General features: G+C 39.8%; 1 protein-coding gene and 1 pseudogene across 4 annotated transcripts in view; one reads left to right on the top strand and one right to left on the bottom strand.

The window, feature by feature from the left end:
* CACNA1D (calcium voltage-gated channel subunit alpha1 D) overlaps window positions 1-18,894 on the bottom strand; it is a 479,329-nt gene that overhangs the window by 340,279 nt on the left and 120,156 nt on the right. The window lies entirely within an intron of this gene.
* LOC103227761 (small ribosomal subunit protein eS25-like) lies at window positions 5,102-5,487 on the top strand (annotated as a pseudogene).

Genomic DNA, 18,894 nt, shown 5'->3' on the forward strand with positions numbered 1-18,894 from the left:
ACTTAAGAGATCACTTGGTCTCACCATCCCTCTCTCCCCAGATTTTTCTGGTAGAAGCTGAAGTCCTGATAAGAGAAAGAGCTTCCTCAGATACCCAATCGATCAATAGCAGGTTCAGGACCAAAGTCCATATTTCTGAGTTGTTTTGTTTTGTTTTGTTTTAAGACAGAGTCTTACTCTGTCACCCAGGCTGGAGTGCAGTGGCATGAATTCAGCTCACTGCAACCTCTGCCTCCGAGTTCAAGCAATTCTCGTGCCTCAGCCTCCCGAGTAGCTGGGATTACAGGTGCACACCACCATGCCCAGCTAATTTTTTATATTTTTAGTGGAGACAGGGTTTCTCCGTGTTGCCTAGGCTGGTCTTGAACTCCTGAGCTCAGGCAATCTACCCACCTCAGCCTCCCAAAGTGCTAGGATTACAGGCGTGAGCTACCGCACCGGGCCATATTTCTGAGTTTTTTATCCTTCCAGATGTAGCAACTTCCTAAACGTTTAAGGGAGCCACCACTGCATCAAGCAGACAATGTGCTGATGCACAGTGATTAGTTGGGCTGGATAAACCTCAGGAAACATTTAATGGCAAGATGTTATAAGAGGGCAATCTACAAGGTAGGACACCCTGTCAATAGCAGAATCTTCTTGCCTTCCACCAGAGACCAGGCCCTACAATCCCATGTACGACTCCTGATTATCCAGCTGAAGCAGAGTTCACCTTTTTACCCCTGGCATCAAGGTCCTCTGCAATCTGGCCCTAACCTAGCCTTCCAGCATCCCTCCCTACTGGAACTTTCCACTCAGACTCACTGTTTCTCACACATACCTTATGCCTTTGCTAATTCTTAAGCCACCAGATTGCTTCTTGGGCACATGAGTCCATGTGGACACGGTTAAATCTCCTGCATGCCCTTTGATATCTTGACGTTTGGAATTGAGTTGGGCAATTGCTCAGTGTGAACAACGATTCTACACTTTAAGGAACTGGGACATGATCTTTCCAAGATAAAAGGGCTTTTCTTTCTTTTCTGGTTTCCTAATGCCACCTCAGGTGACATTCCACTGTGTGGAGCCCAGACAATTATCACGCTGTGGCCAGAGATGTTTAATTGGACTTTTAAAGATGAGAAAACAGCAGGGAGCTGATTGTCAGCTCTCTGACAAGACTGTGCAGCATAGGTGGCCAGCAGCACAGAGGAGGGCTGGTCTGCCCAGTGTCATGACTGTCTCCACCCCTGGGGCAGCGAGGTTAGGAGAGAAGGGGAAGATGTGCCAGTGGCAGCACAGCCTTCAGCAGACTCAGTACCAGATTGTCCTATATTCCGTTTCAACCCCAAGAACTGTACTTGCTCAGGAGGCAACAAAGACTTCTTTTTTAAAATTACCCTTCTTCTTAAGACGAACTTTTCTAAGCCTTCATAGTAAAAATTTATTTTTATATTTTGATAATGCGTTTTCATCTCCATGCAACCCTTTAAGCCTCTGAAGAAGGTTAGGGAAAATATTAACACTTCCAGTTTATAAAGGAGTAAACTGAATTCATTATGCTGGGATGTGAGTTTGCTGAGGTTATGCAACTAGTAAATGGTTAAGCCAGAACTGCAGATCAGCTGTCAAAGATCACTGATGAAACAGCAGATAAAAGCTGTTTCAAACAGGACAAGTAGAGTATACGACTCCAATTCCTGCTTCTTAATGCCATTCCCTGAAGAAAAAAGATCCCTTTGTTTTGACAAGTGTGTGGAGGGCAGACTATGCCCTAAAGGCTAATTAAAAAACTGAGGTTCCCACATCCACCCTCCATCCTGGGATTGGACTGGCAGAGACTACAAAGAAACACAGACATTTCCAGAGCACACGAGGCTATCTATGTGCTCCACTGCCTCTAGGCACTGAGGAGTTCCTAGGTCCATGAGAAAGCTGAGAAAGCTACTGACTGAGGATAAGAACCCGTGGGTGCTGCTATGAGCAGACGGTATGCAGTGTGGCCATGAACCCAGATCACCTGATTCATTGTCAAGACGAATAGGGCTCTGGCAGGTCAGATCTGCCACTAAATATGTGAAGTGATTCTTTCCTATTATTTTTCTTTTTTCTTTTCTTTTTTTTTTTTTTTTTTGAGACAGGGCCTCATTCTGTTGCCCAGGCTGGAGTGCAGCGGCACAGTCATAGCTCACTACAACCACAAACTCCCAGGCTCAAGTGATCCTCCTACCTCAGCCTCCAAGTAGCTAGGACTCCAGCCACACACTACCACTCCGAGCTTTATTTGTTTTTATTTTTTGTGGGGACGGGGTCTCTTTATGTTGCCCAGGCTGGTCTTGGACTCCTGGCCTCAAGTGATCCTCCTGCCTTGGCCTCCCAAAGTATTGGGATTACAGGTATGAGCCACCACACCTGGCCTCATGTTATTTTCCTCAGAAAGATCTGAGATAGGAGAAAACCTTCAAAATTAATGTATTTTCCTTCTTTTGAACTTTAAGGCTGCCACAGCCCTCACCCTCATTAGTAAAGGCTTGAGGGTGTTTTCGGGAAACTACGGAGAGTAGTTTAAATTTTCAACCCTTTAAAAAGTTGAAAGTTATCCTTTCAACATTGCCTGTGAACAGGTTTTCATTTTTCTTTCAGTAGAATCTACACATCACTAAGAAAATATAGAGGGCATTTCCCCAAGCAATATAGAAGGCAATAAAAAAGGATTCCCTATTTAATAAATGGTGTTGGGAAAACTGGCTAGCCATATGCAGAAAGCTGAAATTGGACCCTTTCCTTACACCTTATACAAAAATTAACTCAAGATGAATTAAAGACTTAAACATAAGACCTAAAACCATAAAAACCACAGAAGAAAACCTAGACAATACCATTCAGGACATAGGCACAGGCAAAGAGTTCATGACTAAACCAAAAGCAACGGCAACAAAAGCCAAAATTGACAAATGGGATCTAATTAAACTAAAGAGCTTCTGCACAGCAAAAGAAACTATCATCAAAGTGAACAGGTAACCTACAGAATGGGAGAAAATTTTTGCAATCTATCCATCTGACAAAGGGCTAATATCCAGAATCTGTAAAGAACTTAAACAAATTTACAAGAAAAAAACAAACAACCCCATCAAAAAGTGGGCAAAGGATATGAACAGACACTTCTCAACAGAAGACATTTATGCAGCCAACAAACATGAAAAAATGCTCATCATCACTGGTCATTAGAGATATGCAAGTCAAAACCACAACGAGATACCATCTCATGCCAGTTAGAATGGCAGTCATTAAAAAGTCAGGAAACAACAGATGCTGGAGAGGATATGGAGAAATACTAATTTTTTACACTTTTGGTGGGAGTGTAAATTAGTTCAACCATTGTGGAAGACAGTGTGGCAATTCCTCAAGGATCTAGAACTAGAAATACCATTTGACCCAGCAATCTCATTACTAGGTATATATCCAAAGGATTATAAATTATTCTACTACAAAGACACATGCACACATATGTTTATTGTGGCACTGTTCACAATAGCAAAGACTTGGAACCAACCCAAATGCCCATCAGTGATAGACTGGCTAAAGAAAATGTGGCACATATATACCATGGAATACTATGCAGCCATAAAAAAGGATGTCCTTTGCAGGGACATGAATGAAGCTAGAAACCATCATTCTCAGCAAGCTAACACAAGAACAGAAAACCAAACACTGCATGTTCTCACTCATAAGTGGGAGTTGAACAATGAGAACACATGGACATGGGGGGAAGGGGATCACACACCCCCCGGCCTGCAGTGGGGTGGGGAAATCAGGGAGGGATAGCATCAAGATAAATATCTAATGTAGATGACAGGTTGATGGGTGCAGCAAACCAACATGTCACGTGTATACCTATAACAAACCTGCACGTTCTGCACATGTACCCTAGAACTTAGAGTATCAAAAAAAAGTATTTTAATCCCAAGAGTAACCACTAAAAATATGCAAAGAGCTCTAGCTAAGAATTAAAATGAAATACTAAACCATATTAATTCCAAAAAAAGGCAAGAAAAGTGGAACCAAGAAACAAGTCATATCAGAAAAATAGAAAACAAACAAAAATGAGAGAACTAAATCCAACCATATCAATAATTATCTTAAATGTAGATTGACTAAATGCTATAATAAAAAGAAATAGATTGTTTAGACTACATAAAAGTTGTGATTCAACTATATGTTATCTGCAAGAGATACATTAAATACAAAGACACATATAGGTTTAAAACTTAAAAACTGTAAAAGAAATATCATGCAAACACTAATCACAAGAAATATGGAATGGCTAGATTAATATCAGTCAAAATAGACTTCAAGATAAGACAGACGACCAAAAATACAGAACGATATTTCGTAATGACAAAAGGGTCATTTCATCAAAAGGCATAGCAATTATAAATGCGTGTTTAATAACAGAGCTTCAAAATGCATAAAACAAAAACTGAAACAGCTAAAGGGAGAAATAAACAAATCCACAATCATAGTTAAAGAGATGTTAACACCCCCTCTCAGTAATTGACAAAACAACGAGATTATTAAAAATCAAAAATGGTGTAGAATATCTCAACAATGCTATCAACCACTTTAACCTAATTGATGTTTATAGAACACTAGGCCAGATGTGGTGGCTCATGCCTATAATCCCAGAGTTTTGAGAGACCAAGGTAGGAGGATCACTTGAGGCCAGCAGTTGGAGACCAGCATGGGCAACACAGCAAGACCCCATTTCTATTTAAAAATTAGCTGGGCATGGTGGCACATGCCTGTAGTCTCATCTATTTGGGAGGCTGAGAACACCACTGCACTCCAGCCTGAGTGACAGAGCAAGACTCTGTCTCTAAAAAACTAGAACAAATAAAAAAAAAAATAGAACACTAAACTCAACAACCACAGAATATACATTGTTTTCTAACCACATTGAAATTAAATTAGAAATCAATAACAAAAAGATATCTATTATAGCCTTCCAAATATTTGAAAATTAAACAACACATTTTCAAATAACCTATGCATCAAAGAAATCGCTTTTCGTCTGACATCTCAGCCAGGCTGCAGTGATTGCCACTGCTCTGTAAGCTTTGCAATGCTATCCAAGGATAACAAGAAGAAAGACCCCAGGAAGTTAGCCAAAAAATATCAAAACCCAGTGAACAAATCCAGGGGCAAAGCCAAAAAGAAGTGGTCCAAAGGCAAAGTTTGGGATAAGCTCAATAACCAAGTCTTGTTTGACAATTCTACTGTAAGGAAGCTTTGTATGACAAACACTGTAAGGAAGTTTCCAGCTATAGGTTTATAACCCCAGCTGTGGTCTCTCAGAGATTGGAGATTTCAGGCTCCCTGGCTAGGGCAGCCCTTCAGGAGCTCCTTGGTAAAGGACTTATCAAACTGGTTTCAAAACACAGAGCTCAAGTCATTTACACCAGAAATACCAAAAGTGGAGATGCCACAGTTGTTGGTGAAGATGCATGAACAGGTCCAACTGACTGTACATTTGGAAAAACAAAACTTTGTTAAATAAAAAAACAAATCACAGGGCAATTAGAAATATTTTTAAACTGAATGAAATAAAAACATGTTATATCAAATTTTATGGGATGTAGCAATGCAGTGCCTAGAGGGAAATTTTTAGTGTCTATCGCTTATATTAGGAAAGAAGAAAGATTTAAAATCAATTATTTAAGTTTCTATTTTAAGAAGCTAAAAAAAGAGCAAATTAAACCCAAAATATGTGAAAGGAGAGAAATCATAAATATAAAGCAGAAATCAAGAAAATAGAAAACAAAGAGCATGCAAAAATAACACATCCAAACGTTGTATTTGAAAATTTTAATAGACTCAGTAAACTCCTGGTTAGGGTGATCAAGAAGAAAGGAAACATAAGCTGTTACTATTACAAATGAAAGAAAGGATAGATCCTACAAATATTAAAAGGCTAATACTGAAATAGTATGAAATGTATTATGGCAAAAAATTAACACCTGAGATTAAAGGAAACAAATTTCTAAAAGAACAAACTTACTAAAACTGATCTAAAATCAAATTGAAATTTTTAATACCCTGTATGTTTTTTAAAAATGAATGTATTATGAGGCATTCCAAGATGGCCAAATAGGAACAGCTCCAGTCTGCAGCTCCCAGCATGATTGACACAGAAGACGGGTGATTTCTACATTTCCAGCTGAGTTACCTGGTTCATCTCATTGGGACTGGTTGGACGGAGGGCAAGCCAAAGCAGGGCGGGGCATCACCTCACCTGGGAAGCACAAGGGGTCAGGGGATTTCCCTTTCCTAGCCAAGGGAAGCTGTGATGACTACCTGGAAAAACAGGACACTCCCACCCTAATACTGTGCTGTTCCCAAGGTCTTAGCAACTGACAGAGAAGGTGATTCTCTCCCTTGCCTGGCTCGGTGGCTCCTGCCCATGGAGCCTTGCTCACTGCTAGCCCAGCAGTCTGAGATCAAACTGTGAGGCGGCAGCCTGGCTGGAGGAGGGGTGTCTGCCATTACTGAGGCTTGAGTAGGTAAACAAAGCAGCCAGAAAGCTTGAACTGGATGGAGCCCACCACAGCTCAACCAGGCCTACTGGCTCTAGACTCCACCTCTGTGGGCAGGGCATAGCTGAACAAAAGGCAGCAGACAACTTCTGCAGACTTAAACATCCCTGTCTGCCAGCTCTGAAGAAAGCAGTAGTTCTCCCAGCACGGTGTTTGAGCTCTGAGAACAGACAGACTGCCTCCTCAAGTGGGTCCCTGACCCTGTGTTGCCTAACTGGGAGACACCTCCCAGTAGGGGCCGACAGACACCTCATATAGGTGACTGTCCCTCTGGGATGAAGCTTTCAGAGGAAGGATCAGGCAGCAATATTTGCTGTTCTGCAATATTTGCTGTTCTGCAGCCTCCACTGGTGATACCGAGGCACACAGAGTCTGAAGTGGAACTCCAGCAAACTCCAACAGACCTGCAGCTGAGGGACCTGACTGTTAGAAGGAAAACTAACAAACAGAAAAGAATAGCATCAACATCAACAAAAACATCATCTACACCAAAACCCCATCTGTAGGTCACCAGCATCAAAGACCAAAAGTAGATAAAATGACAAAGATGGGGAGAAGCCAGAGCAGAAAAGCTGAAAATTCTAAATATCAGAGCGCCTGTTCTCCTCCAAAGGATCGCAGCTCCTCATCAGCAACGGAACAAAGCTGGATGGAGAATAACTTTGACGAGTTGACAGAAGTAGGCTTCAGAAGTTCAGTAATAACAAATTTCTCCAAGCTAAAGAAGGATGTTCAAATCCATCGCAAAGAATCTGAAAACCTTGAAAAACAATTAGACAAATGGCTAACTAGAATAAACAGCATACAGAAGACCTTGAATGACCTGATGAAGCTGAAAATCATGGCATGAGAACTTCATGATGCATGCACAAGATTCAATAGCCAATTCGATCAGGTGGAAGAAAGGGTATCAGTGATTGAAGATCAAATTAATGAAATAAAGTGAAAAGACAAGGTTACAGAAAAAACAGTAAAAAGAAATGAACAAAGCCTCCAAGAAATATGGGACTATGTGAAAAGACCAATCTATGTCTGATTGGTGTACCTAAAAGTGATGGGAAGAATGGAGCCAAGTTGGAAAACACCCTTCAGGATATCATCCAGGAGAACTTCCCCAACATAGCAAGGCAGGTCAACATTCAAATTCAGGAAATACAGAGAACACCACAAAGATACTCCTCGAGAAGAACAACCCCAAGACACATAATTGTCAGATTCACCAAGGTTGAAATGAAGGAAAAAGTGCTAAGGGCAGCCAGAGAGAAAGGTCGAGTTTCCCACAAAGCAAAGCCCATCAGACTAACAGCAGATCTCTCAGCAGAAACCCTACAAGCCAGCAGAGAGTGGGGGCAAATATTCAACATTCTTAAAGAAAAGAATTTTCAACCCAGAATTTCATATCCAGCCAAACTAAGCTTCATAAGTGAAGAAGAAATAAAATCCTTTACAGACAAGCAAATGCTGAGAGATTTTGTCACCACCAGGCCTGCCTTACAAGAGCTCCTGAAGGAAGCACTAAACATGGAAAGAAACAACCAGTACCAGCCACTGCAAAAACAGGCCAAAATGTAAAGACCATCAATGCTATGAAGAAACTGCATCAATTAATGGGCAAAAGAACCAGGAAACATCATAATGACAGGATCAAATTCATACATAATAATATTAACCTTAAATGTAAATGGGCTAAATGCCCCAATTAAAAGACACAGACTGGCAAACTGGATAAAGAGTCAAGACCCATCAGTGTACTGTATTTAGGAGACCCATCTCACATGCAAAGATGCACATAGGCTCAAAATAAAGGGATGGAGGAAGATCTACAAAGTAAATGGAAAGCAAAAAAATTAAAGCAGGGGTTGCAATCCTAGTCTCTGATAAAACAGTCTTTAAACCAACAAAGATGAAAAGAGACAAAGAGGCCATTACATAACAGTAAAAGGATCAATTCAATAAGAAGAGCTAACTATCCTAAATATATATGCACCCAATACAGGAGCACCCAGATTCAGAAAGCAAGTCCTTAGAGACCTGCAAAGAGACTTAGACTCCCAAACAATAATAATGGGAGACTGTAACACCCCACTGTCAATATTAGACAGATCAACAAGACAGAAGGCTAACAAGGATATCCAGGACCTGAACTCAGCTCTGCAACAAGCAGACCTAATAGACATCTACAAAACTCTCCACCCCAAATCAACAGAATATACTTTCTTCTCAGCACCACATCATGCTTAGTCTAAAATTGACCACATAATTGGAAGTAAAGCACTCCTCAGCAAATGTAAAAGAACAGAAATCACGACAAACTGCCTCTCAGACCACAGTGCAATCAAATTAGAACTCAGGATTAAGAAACTCACTCAAAACCACACATCTATAAGGAAACTGAACAACTTGTTCCTGAATGACTGCTGGGTAAATAACGAAATGAAGGCAGAAATAAAGATGTTCTTTGAAACCAATAAGAACAAACAAACGACATACCAGAATCTCTGGGACACATTTAAAGCAGTGTGTAGAGGGAAATTTATAGCACTAAATGCCCACAAGAGAAAGCTGGAAAGATCTAAAATTGACACCCTAACATCACAATTAAAAGAACTAGAGACGCAAGAGCAAAAAAATTCAAAAGCTAGCAGAGGACAAGAAATAACTAAGATCAGAGCAGAACTGAAAGAGATAGAGACACAAAAAACCCTTCAAAACATCAATGAATCTAGGAGCTGTTTTTTTGAAAAGATTAACAAAATTGATACACCACAAGCAAGACTAATAAAGAAGAAAAGAGAGAAGAATCAAGGAGATGCAATAAAAAATGATGAAGGGGATATCACAACCAATCACACAGAAATACAAACTACCATCAGAGAATTCTATAAACACCTATATGCAAATAAACTAGAAAATCTAGAAGAAATGGATAAATTCCTGGACACATACACCCTCCCAAGACTAAAACAGGAAGAAGTTGAATCTCTGAATAGACCAATAACAGGTTCTGAAATTGAGGCAATAATTAATAGCCTACCAACCAAAGAAAGTCCAGGACCAATCGGATTCACAGCCAAATTCTACCAGAGGTACAAAAAGAAACTAGTAGCATTCCTTCTGAAACTATTCCAATCAATAGAAAAAGAGGCAATCCTCCCTAACTCATTTTATGAGGCCAACATCATCCTGATACCAAAGCCTAGCAGAGACACAACAGAAAAAGAGAATTTTAGACCAATGTCCCTGTTGAACATCGATGCTAAAATCCTCAATAAAATACTGGCAAGCCAAATCCGGCAGCACATCAAAAAGCTTATCCACCATGATTAAGTGGGCTTCATCCCTGGGATGCAAGGCTGGTTCAACATACACAAATCAATAAATGCAATTCATCACATAAACATAACCAAAGACAAAATCCACATGATTATCTCAACAGATGCAGAAAAGGCCTTTGACAAAATTCAACAGCCCTTCATGCTAAAAACTCTCAAAAAACTAGGTACTGATGGAACGTATCTCAAAATAATAAGAGCTATTTATGACAAACCCACAGTCAATATCATACTCAATGGGCAAAAACTGGAAGCATTCCCTTTGAAAATCGGCACAAGACAAGGATGCCCTCTCACTCCTATTCAACATAGTGTTGGAAGTTCTGACCAGGGCAATCATGCAAGAGAAAGAAATAAAGGGTATTCGATTAGGAAAAGAGGAAGTCAAATTGTCTCTGTTTGAAGATGACATGATTGTATATTTAGAAAACCCCATGGTCTCAGCCCAAAATCTCCTTAAGCTGACAAGCAACTTCAGCAAAGTCTCAGGATACAAAATCAATGTGCAAAAATCACAAGCATTCCTATACACCATTAACAGACAAACAGAGAGCCAAATCATGAGTGAACTCCCACTTACAATTGCTTCAAAGAGAATAAAATACCTAGGAATCCAACTTACAAGGGATGTGAAGGACCTCTTCAAGGAGAACTACAAACCACTGCTCAAAGAAATAAAAGAGGACACTAACAAATGGAAGAATATTCCATGCTCATGGATAGGAAGAATCAATGTCATGAAAATGGCCATACCGCCCAAAGTAATTTATAGATTCAATGCCATCCCCATCAAACTACCAATGACTTTCTTCACAGAATTGGAAAAAATTACTTTAAAGTTCATATGGAACCAAAAATGAGCCTGCATTGCCAAGACAATCCTCAGCAAAAAGAACAAAGCTAGAGGCATCATGCTACCTGACTTCAAACTATACTACAAGGCTACAGTAGTCAAAACAGCATGGTACTGATAGCAAAACAGATATATAGACCAATGGAACAGAACAGAGGCCTCAGAAATAACACCACACATCTACAACCATCTGATCTTTGACAAACCTGAGAAAAACAAGAAATGGGGAAAGGATTCCCTATTTAATAAATGGTGCTGGGAAAACTGGCTAGCCATATGTAGAAAGCTGAAACTCAATCCCTTCCTTACACCTTATACAAAAACTAATTCAAATGGATTAAAGACTTAAATGTTAGACCTAAAACCATAAAAACCCTAGAAGAAAACCTAGGCAATACCATTCAGGCCATAGGCATGGGCAAGGACTCCATGACTAAAACACCAAAAGCAATGGCAACAAAAGCCAAAATTGACAAATGGGATCTAATTAAACTAAAGAGCTTCTGCACGGCAAAAGAAACTACCATCAGCATGAAAAGGTAACCTACAGAATGGGAGAAAATTTTTGCAATCTACCCATCTGACAAGGGGCTAATATCCAGAACCCACAAAGAACTCAAACAAATTTACAAGAAAAAAAACAAACAATGCCATCAAAAAGTGGGCAAAGGATATGAACAGACAATTCTCAAAAGAAGACATCTATGCAGCCAATAGACACATGACTAAATGCTCATCATCACTGGTCATCAGAGAAATACAAATCAAAACCACAATGAGATACCATCTCACACCAGTTAGAATGGTGATCATTAAGAAGTCAGGAAACAACAGGTGCTGGGAGGGTGTGGAGAAATAGGAACACTTTTACACTGTTGGTGGGAGTGTAAATTATTTCAACCATTGTGGAAGATAGTGTGGCGATTCCTCAAGGATCTAGAACTAGAATTACCATTTGACCCAGTAATCCCATTACTGGGTATATACCCAAAGGATCATAAATCACTGCAACTATAAAGACACATGCACACATATGTTTATTGTGGCACTATTCACAATCGCAAAGACTTGGAACCAACCCAAATGTCCATCAATGATAGACTGGATTAAGAAAATGTAGCACATATACACCATGGAATACTATGCAGCCATAAAAAGATGAGTTCATGTCCTTTGCAGGGACATGGATGAAGCTGGAAACCGTCATTCTCAGCAAATGATCACAAAGACAGAAAACCAAACGTTGCATGTTCTCACTCACAGGTGGAAATTGAACAATTAGATCACTTGGACACAGGGCAGGGAACATCACACATCGGAGTCTGTCGGAGGGTGGGGGCCTGGGGGAGGGATAGCATTAGGAGAAATACCTAATGTAGATGATGAGTTGATGGGTGCAGCAAACCAACATGGCACATGTATACCTATGTATCAAACCTGCATGCTGTGCACATGTACCCTAGAACTTAAAGTATAATAATAATTTTTAAAAATGTATTATAAAAACCTCCACACAGAAAAGAAAACCCAAGACCAGGTTGTTCTTCATTGGTGAATTCTATCAAACGTCCAAGAAGGAATTGATGCCAGTTTTAGACAAACCCCTTCAAAAAAACAGGAGGAAATATTTCCCAACTAATTATAAGGTCAACAAAATGCTTATACTAAGAACTGACAAAAGCATGACAAGAAAAGAAAATTGTATACCCGTATTCCTCATGAATATAGCCACAAAACTTCTTACTCTGTTTTTTTAAGAGTGAGGGTCTCACGCTGTCACCCAGGTTGGAGTGCAGTGGTCCAAACATAGTTCACTGCAGCCTTAATCTCTTGGGCCCAAGGGATCCTCCTACTTCAGTCTCCCAAGTAGCTGGGACAACAGGCACATGCCACCATGCCCAGTTAATTTTTTTTTTTTTAAGACGGAATCTCGCTCTGTCGCCCAGGCTGGAGTGCAGTGGCACAATCTCGGCTCTCTGCAAGCTCCGCCTCCCGGGTTCATGCCATTCTCCTGCCTCAGCCTCCCAAGTAGCTGGGACTACAGGTGCCCATCACCACGTCAAGCTAATTTTTGTATTTTTAGTAGAGACAGAGTTTCACCATGTTAGCCAGGATCGTCTCAATCTCCTGACCTCATGATCCGCCCACCTCGGCCTCCCAAAGTGCTGGGATTACAGGCATGAGCCACCACACCCGGCCCCAGCTAATTTTTTGTGGAGATAGGATCTTGCTGTGTTGCCCAGCCTGGCCTTGAACTCCTGGGCTCAAGTGATCCTCTCACTTCAGCCTCACAAAGCTGTGGGATTATAGGTGTGAGCCAAGCCCCTGCATCTGGCCACAAAAAAAAAAAAAAAAAAAAAAAAAAAAAAAAAAAAAAAAAAAAAAAATTCTTAGTACAAAATCAGAAAATTGAATACAGCAATATATAAATGGATAATATATCATGACCAAGAATGTATACCCCAGAATGCAAAATGAGTGTAACTCAAAAAGTCAATGTAATTCAGTATTTTTTAACAGACTAAATGAGAAAAACATGATGCAGGAAAAGAATTTGACAAAATTCAATACACATTCATAATCACAACTCTCAGAAAACCAGCAATGCAAGAGAAGTCATTATGGAAATGCAGATTAAAAGCATAAAGACACACCACACCCACTAGAATGGTTAAATTTAAGACTGTCAACATCAAATGTTGGCAAAGATGTAGATTACCAGAACTTCCATAAAATACGGCAGGAATGTAAAATGGTAATAATCACTTTGGAAAAGCTTTGGCAGTTTCTTATGAAGATATCCATGTACCTACTCTTTAACCCAGCAATTCTACTTCTACATATTTACTCAAGAGAAATGAAAATGTATTTCCACAAAAAGCCCTGTAGATGAATATTCATAGTGGCTTTATTCATAATAGCCTGAAACAAGAAACAACCCAAATGTCCATCAATAGGAGAATGAATAAACAAATTTTGACCGGGTACAGTGGCTCACACCTGTAATCCTAGCACTTTGGGAGGCCAAGGTGGGTGGACTGCTTGAACTCAGGAGTTGGAAACCAGCCCGGGCAACATGGTGAAACCCTGTCTCTACCAAAAATAAAAAATAAATAAAATTAGCCAGGCATGGTGGTGCACACCCACCCATAGTCCCAGCTAGTCAACAGGCTGAGACAGGAGGATCACTTGAGCCCGGGAGGTTGAGGCTGCAATGAGCCATGATTGTGGCACTGTACTCCAGCCTGGGTAACAGAGTAAGACCCTGTCTCAAAAAAAAAAAAACAAAAAAAAACAAAAAAAACACTGGGGTATACTCACACAATGGAATACATATTACTCATCAATGAAAATTCTCACTTTCAGTATACAGACTTCCCCTTCATTTCTCAGTTTTTACCTTCATGCCTCATCGTTTCCATTCTTGAACTACAGTCCTCTGATTGGGGGATGGTTTCCACTTCTTCAGAGACTACACCCTTCGACTCTTTCATGGGTGGCAGGGGAAGCAGTTAAAAAGGAGCAAAACTGATGCACACAACAACATAGATGAGCCTCACAGACACCATGTTGAGTCATAAGGCACAAAACAGTACATTTATATGATTTCATTTATATGAATATGTTGACAAACAACTAAGTTATGGTGAAAAAACACATAATAGAGGATGCCTCTGGAGGGGATAAGAAGGAATGTGAGGAAACTTTCTGGGGTGATGGAAATGTTCTATATCTTGCTAGGAGTGTGAATTACCTGGGTATAACTCATTTCCCAAAACTCACTGGATTTTATGCTTCGTATTTATACATCTTTATATGTATACATTTTATCTTTAGAAAAGGAAAGAAGAACAAGAGCAGGAGAAGGAGGAAGAAGAGGAAAAAAGAAAGGAAGCTGTGGTGAGAGTACAGGACTGAGATTGAGACTTGTTTGAAAGTCTGTATAAAGACCAATGGCACCTCCCAGCTTCCCATCCCCATCCCACCCAGCACAATTAACGGCTCCCACTGCTACCCATGGAAGAGTCAAAAGGTGTAGTCTCTGAAGAAATGGCAACAACACTACAATTAGGGGACTTAGTTCAAGAATGGAACTGATGAGGTGTGAAAGTAAAAACTGAGAAATTAAGGGAAAGTCTGTGTGCTGAAAGTGAGACTCCCTAAGTAGTTTCAGAGTAACAGCAACCAGACATATTTGTACCCCTAAGGCTGGAGTCTGAAGCATTACTTTTTGAAGAATTTGAGTTACCCAAGTAAAGACCCATAGATCCTGATATTTCAGGTTCTCCAGTGAAAAGGGTCATCCTGTTTTTCTACTGAGAAGCCCATCGTTAACAAGCCACACACAACAACTGAGTTTCCCATTAGTTTCGCAGTGCTTCATCCTTAAGTATAAACAGATATTTGAAGAAAACACTCTAGAGGAACAAGAGAAAAGAAATGAAACAGACACCCTGATGGAAAAAGAAATCTCATTAAGAATCAGAGAAAGATAATGAGATATTGCACTAATGAAACATGAGTGGGAGGATATAGTAAAAATAAAAAGGAGTCATCATAGAATGGTCACTCATCAAAATAAAAAATAGTATAGGTGAAATTAAAATTTTGGTTGAAAAAATTTTGGTATGAGAATTGAACGTGAGAAATTTCCCAGAAACTAGAATAAAAAAACCAGGAGATGAACAATAAGAGAGGAAAGATAAGAAACTCAGTCAGTAGATCCAACATCTGAGAAATAGGACTCTAAAAAGAGATGACAGGAAACAGTAAGAAGAGAATTACTGAAGAAATAATACAGGAAAACTCCCAGGTGTGGAACACAGTGAGTCTCCAGATTGGAATGCCCACTCTAATTGCAAGGTCAATGTGCAGTGCAGTCATGCAGGGTGTGCCTGACACAAAGGTCCCAGCCAACAGAGGGGAAGTGGGGGCTGAAATGCTCCCAGGCTCTGCTTACCATGCCCTGTGCCTTGCGACACTAGCCAAGAGAAAGCGGAATGTATTTCTAATTGGTCTACCCAGAGGGAACACCCTTCTCTAATTGATCACCCCAAGAAAATTCCTTTTGTAACTTGGCCCCAGAAGAGAATGACTTTTTCTAATTCACATAAAGATGTCTTTTATGTGACCTATTAATTTCCAGAACAATGAATGAAAAAAAAAAGTTTATAGCAGCACAATTTGCCATTGGAAAAATGTGGAACCAACCCAAATGCCCATCAGTCAATGAGTGGGTAAAGAAATTGGGGTATATGTGTATGTATGTGTGTGTGTGTGTATATATATATATGATGGAATACTACTCAGACATAAAAAGGAATGAATTAATGGCATTCGCAGCAACCTGGATGAGACTGGAGACTATTAGAAGTAACTCAGGAATGGAAAACCAAACATCATATGTTCTCACTCATTAGTGAGAGCTAAGCTTATGAGGACACAAAGGCATAAGAATGACACAATGGACTCTGCGGACTCAACAGGAAAGGGTGGGAAGGTGGAGAGAGATAAAAGACTACAAATTGGGTGCAGTGTATAATGCTTGGGTGATGGGTGCACCAAAATCTCACAAATCACCACTAAAGAGCATACTCATGTAACCAAACACCACTTGTTCCCCAATAACCTATGGAAATAAACACTTTTTTAAAATAGTGATAATAAAATTTCAAAAGAAAAAAAGATTCAGATCCAAGCCATGAACACCAAGGGTAAGGAGAAAATACTAAAGACTTCCAGGGGAAAAGAATCAGTTTACATAGAAAGGATCAAGAATCAAATGACATTTGACTTGTCATCAGCATATTGGAAGGCAGAATGCAAAGGAGCAGCACCTTCAAAATTCAGAGAGAATGCTTGCAACCTAGAATTCTGCACACAGACAAAAGTAAGAGGGTAAAAAAAAGATGTCTTAGGGTATGCCCAGTCTCTAAAGCTTACTTCCCATGCATCCTTTCTCAAGAAAGACATTAATGGAGGCATGTTTCACCAAAACATGAGTAAGCCAAAAAAGAAGACATAAGATCCAGGAATCAAGGATTTAACCCAAGAAGAGATGAAGGAGATTCTCATAATGGTAGTGAGGAGAACTCCTAGGACAATGGCTATGCAGCCGACCTAGAAAGCAGCTATTCTAGATCAGAGGAGAACAGCAGAATCCAGCAGGAACATCTGCAGGGAAAGAAATAAGTGTTACTGACAGATTATCTGGCAGGTTTGACCATGTGGAAAACTACAGAGCTATTTGGTGGATATGAAGAAAACACAGCCAGAGATTTTAAGACAACAAAGTGAATGGCAAACTAAGACACATGTCTCCAGGAAAAACAGAAAGTTATACAAGAAAGGTAATGCATCCGTAGTACACTACTTGGCTCAGGAGTAGACCATATTTCTTTGGTCATAATGAAAACATCAATTGTTGCAGTTTAAATAAATGGCCCCAAGTTCTTTAACACCCCTCTCATCAAATGGCAAGATCTATGTCCCCTTTCCTTGAATCTGAGCAAGTCTTTGGTAAATAGTGGAGTATGGGAGAGGAGATGCTATGTGACTTCTGAGGCAATATCTGCAGAGGCGATTCTGCTTCTGCCTTGCTCACTGGAACACTCACATGTTATGAGGCCTCCATGTTATAAGAAAGCCCAATCTAGCCCACAGGGAGTGACCACATGGAAAAGCCCTGAGATTACATGAAGAGAGATGGAGAGATGGCCTGGTCAGCTCCATCCACTGCCTGACTGCAAGTACATGACACCACCACACAGTCAAGCCTTTCTCAGTGCCTGCCCATAGGGAATGTGAGAAAGAATAAAAAGATGGTAGGTGTTTTAAGATACAAGTTTTGTAATGATTTGTTCAGCAGCAATAAATAACTGGAACATTGATAAGAGAGTTAACCAAATATAACTATATAACTACATATAAATGTAAATACATGTATTTGTATTTACCCATCACCCAAGCATTATAAATACATGTATAAATATATGTAAATATATATATAATAACTATATAACTATGTTGGGACTATATAACTATATTGGGATATAATTATATTGGGACTGTAAGAAGAGGAGAGGGGAGTAAAAGGTAGTTAAAATTTTTTATTTGCCAGTCTTTAAAGTCAGTAGATAATGTGTAAAATCAGTGAACCAGGACATAATTATATATACATACATATAAGACAGTACAAAGAAGAGGGGGAACAGGTAAGAGTTAAGAGTGGTTACTTGGCTAGGTGCAGTGGCTCACACCTGTAATCTCAGCACTTTGGGAGGCCGAGGCTGGAGAATCACTTGTGCTGTTGAGTTCAAGACCAACCTCAGCAACATAGTGAGACCCCCATCTCTAAAAAAAAAAAGAAGTAGTTACTGTTCTGGGGAACAGGCTAGAATGTGTGGTTGGCAGGGACTACTGTTTTTATAAGCCTCTGACCATTACTTAACTTTTTAATTGATGTTCATTTGATTTTGTTAAAAATAAAGATTTTTTTTTAAGAATGACAGAACGCATACGGAAAACTTTTTTTCCCAACCTTCGACAGAGAAAAACATGGCTTACAAAGCTTTTCATAAACACCACACATTTCTTGTGCCTACCTGGTATAAATTACTGTGATGTCCTATCACCATGAGATAAGAGACATTCATATACATGGTCCTAGACCTTGAGACACTTATAATCTTGTTGGGGAAAAAGAATACAGAAATTCAAAAGAAAAATGGCAAACATTACCCTGCTTTACTCAGGTAAGTGGTATGGATAGCCAGTGCAATAGGCATTGAAAAACTGACAGTGAGCTCTAAAGACAAGAGAGACTAGAGAAGGCATTGCAGAGGAGGACAGAGGCCCTTATTGTGGGACTAAAGATAGGACTTAGTGTCCACATCTTACTTATTAACATAGTCATATTCTTTGGAACCTCAGATATCTCAGCTCCACTCTGTGACTCTGCCCACTCTCCAATATTCTCATATATCCTTTCCTGTGTTATAGTGGGCCAGTCAGTCCCACAGCCCCATCACTGGCAATATTAATGATACGTTCCTGGAAGACCAGCCACAATAACAACAAAGATCATTTACATGTATACAGCCCTTTACCGATCACATTTCATCCTCATAACTGTGTT

This window comes from Chlorocebus sabaeus, chromosome 22 (genome assembly GCF_047675955.1).
Source record: "Chlorocebus sabaeus isolate Y175 chromosome 22, mChlSab1.0.hap1, whole genome shotgun sequence".
NCBI classification, from domain to species: Eukaryota; Metazoa; Chordata; class Mammalia; order Primates; family Cercopithecidae; genus Chlorocebus; species Chlorocebus sabaeus.